The sequence below is a fragment of the Tupaia chinensis genome, unplaced genomic scaffold (assembly GCF_000334495.1).
Source record: "Tupaia chinensis unplaced genomic scaffold, TupChi_1.0 Scaffold000447_1, whole genome shotgun sequence".
In the NCBI taxonomy this organism is placed as follows: domain Eukaryota; kingdom Metazoa; phylum Chordata; class Mammalia; order Scandentia; family Tupaiidae; genus Tupaia; species Tupaia belangeri.
In genome coordinates, this window is record NW_006159952.1 from 68,877 (window position 1) to 74,638 (window position 5,762).

The 5,762-nt window shown below is 37.9% G+C and overlaps 1 pseudogene; it reads left to right on the top strand.

The window, feature by feature from the left end:
- The first annotated feature begins 751 nt into the window (after positions 1–751).
- LOC106735581 (U6 snRNA-associated Sm-like protein LSm3) lies at positions 752–1,255 on the top strand (annotated as a pseudogene).
- The last annotated feature ends 4,507 nt before the right edge of the window (positions 1,256–5,762 follow it).

Here is a 5,762-nt window from a genome sequence, read left to right on the forward strand (position 1 = left end):
TGTGGCCATCCTCTCTGAGGGGTGATTTCTCACTTTCTGTCTTTCTCTCTCTGTGTCTGTCTGGCAAGCACACGTGCCCTATAGCGAAAACCTCTCCAAAAAAAAAAATTGTGGAATTCATGAAAAAGTCAAGTTCACACAGCACTGAGGCTGATACCAATCAGGTCTTCCACAACTCAGAACCATCTTTCCCTGGGCTATCTGTGGTGGTAAATCACCAAACAGAAAGACTTTGCAACTTTCAAAGATTTTTAGTACAATTTTTAGCATCAGATTGGCCATCATTAAAAATGTTTAGTTAAGAGGCCGTGTTGGTGAGGATATGGAGAAGCAGATATTTTTTGTCTTTTTCTTTTAGGTTTTTACCACAAGATATGTAAGAGGCTATGTTGGTGAGGATACAGAGAAATAGATATTTTTTGTCTTTTTTTGTTGTTGTTAGGTTTTTGCCACAAGATACGTGTGCTCACCAGAGAGAGACAAAGTGAGAAATCAGTCCTGGGGAATAGCCACACTGCAATCTCTTTTCCTCCATCCTGCACTTGGGACTTGGGGCAGACTCACACATGAGTCCGTGTGAATCTCAAGCCACTGGGTTCAAGATTTCAACTATGGTTGACCATGTGAGTGTCCAGCACCTTAACCATCATGCCAGCTGCTGGCCCTGATGCTCTCCTTATTTTAATGTGTAAATTGAAATAACTTTTTAGAAGAGTCATCTGTGAAAGTTTAAAAGTGCACACACAGAAACATGGCAGACAACAGGGACTAGCAACAAAGTACCAACACCATAGAGCAGCCTCTGGATCTCATCAGGCTCAGCCTGGATGAGCGAAGTTATGTAAAAATGAGGAATGACTGAGAGCTTTGAGGCAGATTACATACTTATGATCAGCATTTAAATGATACTAGGAGATGTGGAAGAAACTGTGACTACTATAGAAATTGATGAAGAAACATTGATAAAGAAACACGCCAGCAGGTGGCGTGGTGGTTAAGGTGCTGGACACTTCCACATGGCTGACCACAGTTTGAGTCCTGGAGCTTGTGGCTTGCTTTCTCTCTGTGTGTTGTGTCTGTCTTTCTCTGGTCAAATGAAAATAAATGAATGAATAAATAGAATTAAATAAGTATTTTTTAAAAAGAAAAAGAAACATATGAAGAGATATATAAATCAATGAAACAGATTATTCCAATGCTTTTCATGTAGGGATATGGCGTTGTACTAGTTGCCCCTCTATTGAGAGTAGGCTAAAACAAAAAATTTGTTCTGTATAGAAAAATAGGAGACTTTGTAGAGTTACCTCTTTAAGTGTACAAGACCTTCAAAGGAGAAACATGCATACATTTTTATATGGTCTAGATTCTTTCACTTTTAAATGAGCTGATTTATAGATAACTCACAACTTCTTGGGCTGATGGTATTTGTATTTTTCTCCAACTCTTCTAATAAATGCAGTCACTAAGATGCAAAAAAAAAAAAAAAAAAAGGAACACATATTCAGCATTTCTACTTCTAGGACTATATACCCCAAATGCAGTACTGACAAAAAGCAGAAAGGAATGTGTACAGGAGTATTCCTGGTAGTATAATGCTGAATAGTAAAGGTTAAAAACAACCTAAATGTTACTTATTAGTAAAGCACAATATATTAATGTATCAATATTCACAGAATATGTTATATAATATATATAATAGACTACTGTACAGCTGGGGGCCAGCAGATGGTGTAATGGTTAAGTTGCTGACTCCTTTATAGGGCTGGAGTCCCAGACCAAGTGGTTTGAAACTCATGCTGGGCATGCACATGCACATGTGTCCCCAAAATCCTGAGAGGAGAATGGAGGAGAAGGGATTGTGGTGTGGCCGTTCCCCATGGGGGGGGATTTTTTGCTTTCTGTCTTTCTGTCTCTCCAGCAAGTACATGCACCCTGTAGCAAAAATCTCTCAAAAAGAAGAGGAAGAAGAAGAAGAGGAAGAGGAGGAGGAGGAGGAGGAGGAAGGCTATACAGCTATTTTTTAAAAATCGCCAGAGTGTGTGTGTGCTTGCCAGAGAGAGGCAGAGACAGTGAGAAAGCATCCCCCATGAGTTAATTAGTAATAGTTAATTAGTAATAATCTGTAATTAATTACTAGTAACTAGTAACAATTATTTTGTAAGTAATAATTAGTTTGTAATTTCTAATTATTATTCTACAAAGGATAAACTCTCAGAACCACTCTATACTTGGGCAGAACAGTAGAAATTATGTCACTTAATGTGAGGAATTTAAAAACTTCATAGAAAAGCATACAATAAAAATAATGCATGGTGGACAAATAGGTGCCACAGAATTCAAGGCGTTGAATCCCACATGGACAACTCCATGTTTCAGCAGCTTAAAAATTATGCCAGGTGCATGTGCATGTGTGCCTGAAATTCCAAGGAGACCGGGAGAAAGGAATTATAGTGTGGCCATTTCCTTTGGGGGGTGTTTCTCATTTTCCCTCTCTCACTCTGTCTTGTCTCTCTCTGATGAGTGCATATGTGTTATGGAAAAAAAAAGAAAAACTAAAACAAAAAACTAAAATTTAAAAAAAGAAGTGCATGGATTTTAAAAATTTTACTCTTAAATAAAACCCTTCATATGAATTTCTTTTCTGATGAACTTTTGCAACTCCTATTTTATATTCATCAGTTTTTCTTCAGCAGTTTTGATAATTGAATAAGTTCTTAGGTTATTAATTCATCCATTTCCTCATAAGGGTAGGGATTATTAGATGCCTGGAGTGAAGTCCTTGCTACTTGCTGTTCGGGATTAGCTATAGAGAGATGTCCAGTAGGTAAAGGACATACATGATCTCTTTGAAAGTCTTAGTCAAGGCCCTTTTTAGTGAAAGTTGACAAGGTTATAGGAGCACATCTCCTTGGTTTCTCCTGGTACACCAAAGGCTGAACAAACTATTAGACTTTTAAAAGAAACTCCCAAGAAGACATCTATATCCGAGCTGTGCTCTGCCCCTTTCAGGGACTAGAGCAAGATTTTCTGCTCCAACGTCACCCTCTAGACCCAAAAAGGTAGACAGGGCAATCTCTGTTTCCTCTCTGGCTCACTCTCTCTCTGAAATCTTTTTTTTAATTTTTAAAGTACTTTTTCTTGCTTCTCTAATGTCTCCTTTATCTTGCTAATTGTCATCTTTCTCTCCTCCCACAGAGGACAGGCAAATCACAGGCCCTTTCAGAAGGCATCTACATCTGAGCTGTGCCTTGCCCTGTTTCATTTTTTGCTTAAAAACTTTTTTTAAAAAATTGCTTTTGTCTTGTTTTTTTGTTTGTTTGTTTGTTTTGTTTTTTTCTATTTTCCTTTTTCTTTTTCTTTTACCTTACTTTCTCACTTTGCTGCTCAGCCTCATACACTGAGTGTCTAGACAGGTCTAGGTGCACAGTAGCTAAACGTCTGAATAAAATGCAGAGTGGGCAGGGAGAAGGATGGAGCTGCAGAGAGCGTGACTCATCTCCTCCTGCATGCTTCTGAACTCTCTGTGAAAACCCCATAGCTCAACCCAGGTGCACCTATTCTCTGGAAACCAGGAGGCCTTTGTAATATCCACTTCCAATGACAAAAGTGCAGGTACTTGGTGAGCATCAGGGAGATGTAACCGCAGAGAAATTGTGGATCACCTCCTTCCACACACCTCTGAACACTCAGATTGAACTCAAAGAAATTAGGAAGAAACATATAATCCATCAGACGACTAGAAACCAGTGCAGAGGCACAAAAAATTGAGAAACCAAGAAAATATCTCTCCCCCAAAGGAAAAGAACAATGTCTCATTATCTACAGACAGTGCAAAGGAACACATGGAAATGTCAGGTAAAGAATAAAGAATATTCATAGTGACGAAACAAATTGAGATGCAAGAAAGACAATGCATTTCAGAAAGTGAAGAAGTCCTTCCATAATTTAAAAAAAGAAATACACACCATAAAAAAGAATCAAACAGTGAACCAGCAGTTAGAATAATGGCTATGTCGCTGGACTCCCATGTAGTCGACCGCGGTTCACATCCTGGACCCGGTGGCTTAAAACTCATGCCGGGCGTGTGTGCGTGCGTGCCCAAGATCCTGAGAGGAGAATGAAGGAGAAGGGATTGCGAAGTGGCCATTCCCCCTGGGGGGTGATTTCTCGCTTTCTGTCTCTCTGTCTCTCTCTGTCTGTCTGGCGAGCACACGCGCCCTATAGTGAAAATCAAAAAAAAAAAAAAAAAAAAGAATAAAACAGAACTGTTAGGAATGAAGAACTAATACAGAAAATAAAAATCTCCCTCGAAAATACTAAAAGCAGATTAGATGATGCAGAAGATAGGATCTCATATGTAGAAGACAAAACCTCTGACCTAGAAAAATCACTAAAATGACTGAGAAAATAACCCCTCAAAATGAGAATAATATACACAAAATACTAGATACCATTAAATATGCAAATATTTGGATAATTGGTATCCCAGAAGGGAAAGAAAATAAAAAGAGCATTGAAAATCTATTCCATGAAATCCTAAAAGAAAATTTTCAAACCTAGAGAGGCAAATACCCAGATCCAATAAATACATAGAACCTCAAATAGAATCAACTCAAGAAGATCTTCTCCATGGTATATCATACAGAGATTGGCCAAAACCACAGACAAAAGACAAGATACTAAAATTGCAAGAGAGAAATGCCAAGTTACTTATAATGGGTATCCTATCAGGCTAACAATGGACCTCTCATCAGAAACAATGCAAGCAAGGAAGGAATGGGAAAATATATTTAAAGTGTTAAGTGAAAAACAGTTTCAACTAAGAATATTATACCTGGCAAGATTATCCTTCATATGGGAAGAAAAGATAAAACATTCTCAGATAAATAAAACCTGAAAGAAATTGTCAACACCAGACCAACTCTTTAAGAAGTTCTGAAAGGAATGCTATACCAGGAAAACTAAAGACAGACACACAGAAATAAGGGAATAAAAATAACCAAGAAAATGGCCAATTTAATAGTAGGGACAAGTCCAGAAATATCAATAATAATGTTGAATGTTAACTTCCAGAATTTAGAGGCAGGAGAGGTGAGGCCTTCCCATTCACTGTGTTTCTATATGGATCTAAGAGAACTATAGACAAACATACAAATACTATTAGGGTTAACATATTTCTCAATGCAAACTAAATTTGCTGCACAAAGGGATAAAAATGAAACAGCAACGAGATTCCAGATCACCTCCTTTTGCATGCTCCTGAATGCTCAGATGAAACTTCAAGAATTAGGAAGGAACACACCATCCATCAGATGACTAGAAATCACCACAGGGTCACAAGAAAAATGGGAAAGCAAGAAAATACCTCTCTCCTCCAAGGGAAAAGAATAACTCTGCTTCATCCACAAGCAGTTCAATGGAAATCATGGAAATATCTGATAAAGAATTTAGAGCATTAATACAAAGCTAACAGAGATGGAAGAAAAAAGAGACAATGAACTGCTGAAAAGAAAGGAGAAAGAAGTTGATGAGTTCCAGGAGGTGAGGAAATTCCTGCAAGATCTAAAAGAGGAATTGCACACTTCAAAAAAGAACCAAAGGAACTGTTAGAGATGAAGACTATAATACAGGAAGTCAAAATCTCCATTGAATGTATTAAAAGCAGACTAGATCATACAGAAAATAGAATCTCAGACATAGAAGAGAAAATTGCTGGCCTAGAAAAATCCACCACAAAGACTGAGAAAATTGCCCCCAAATTG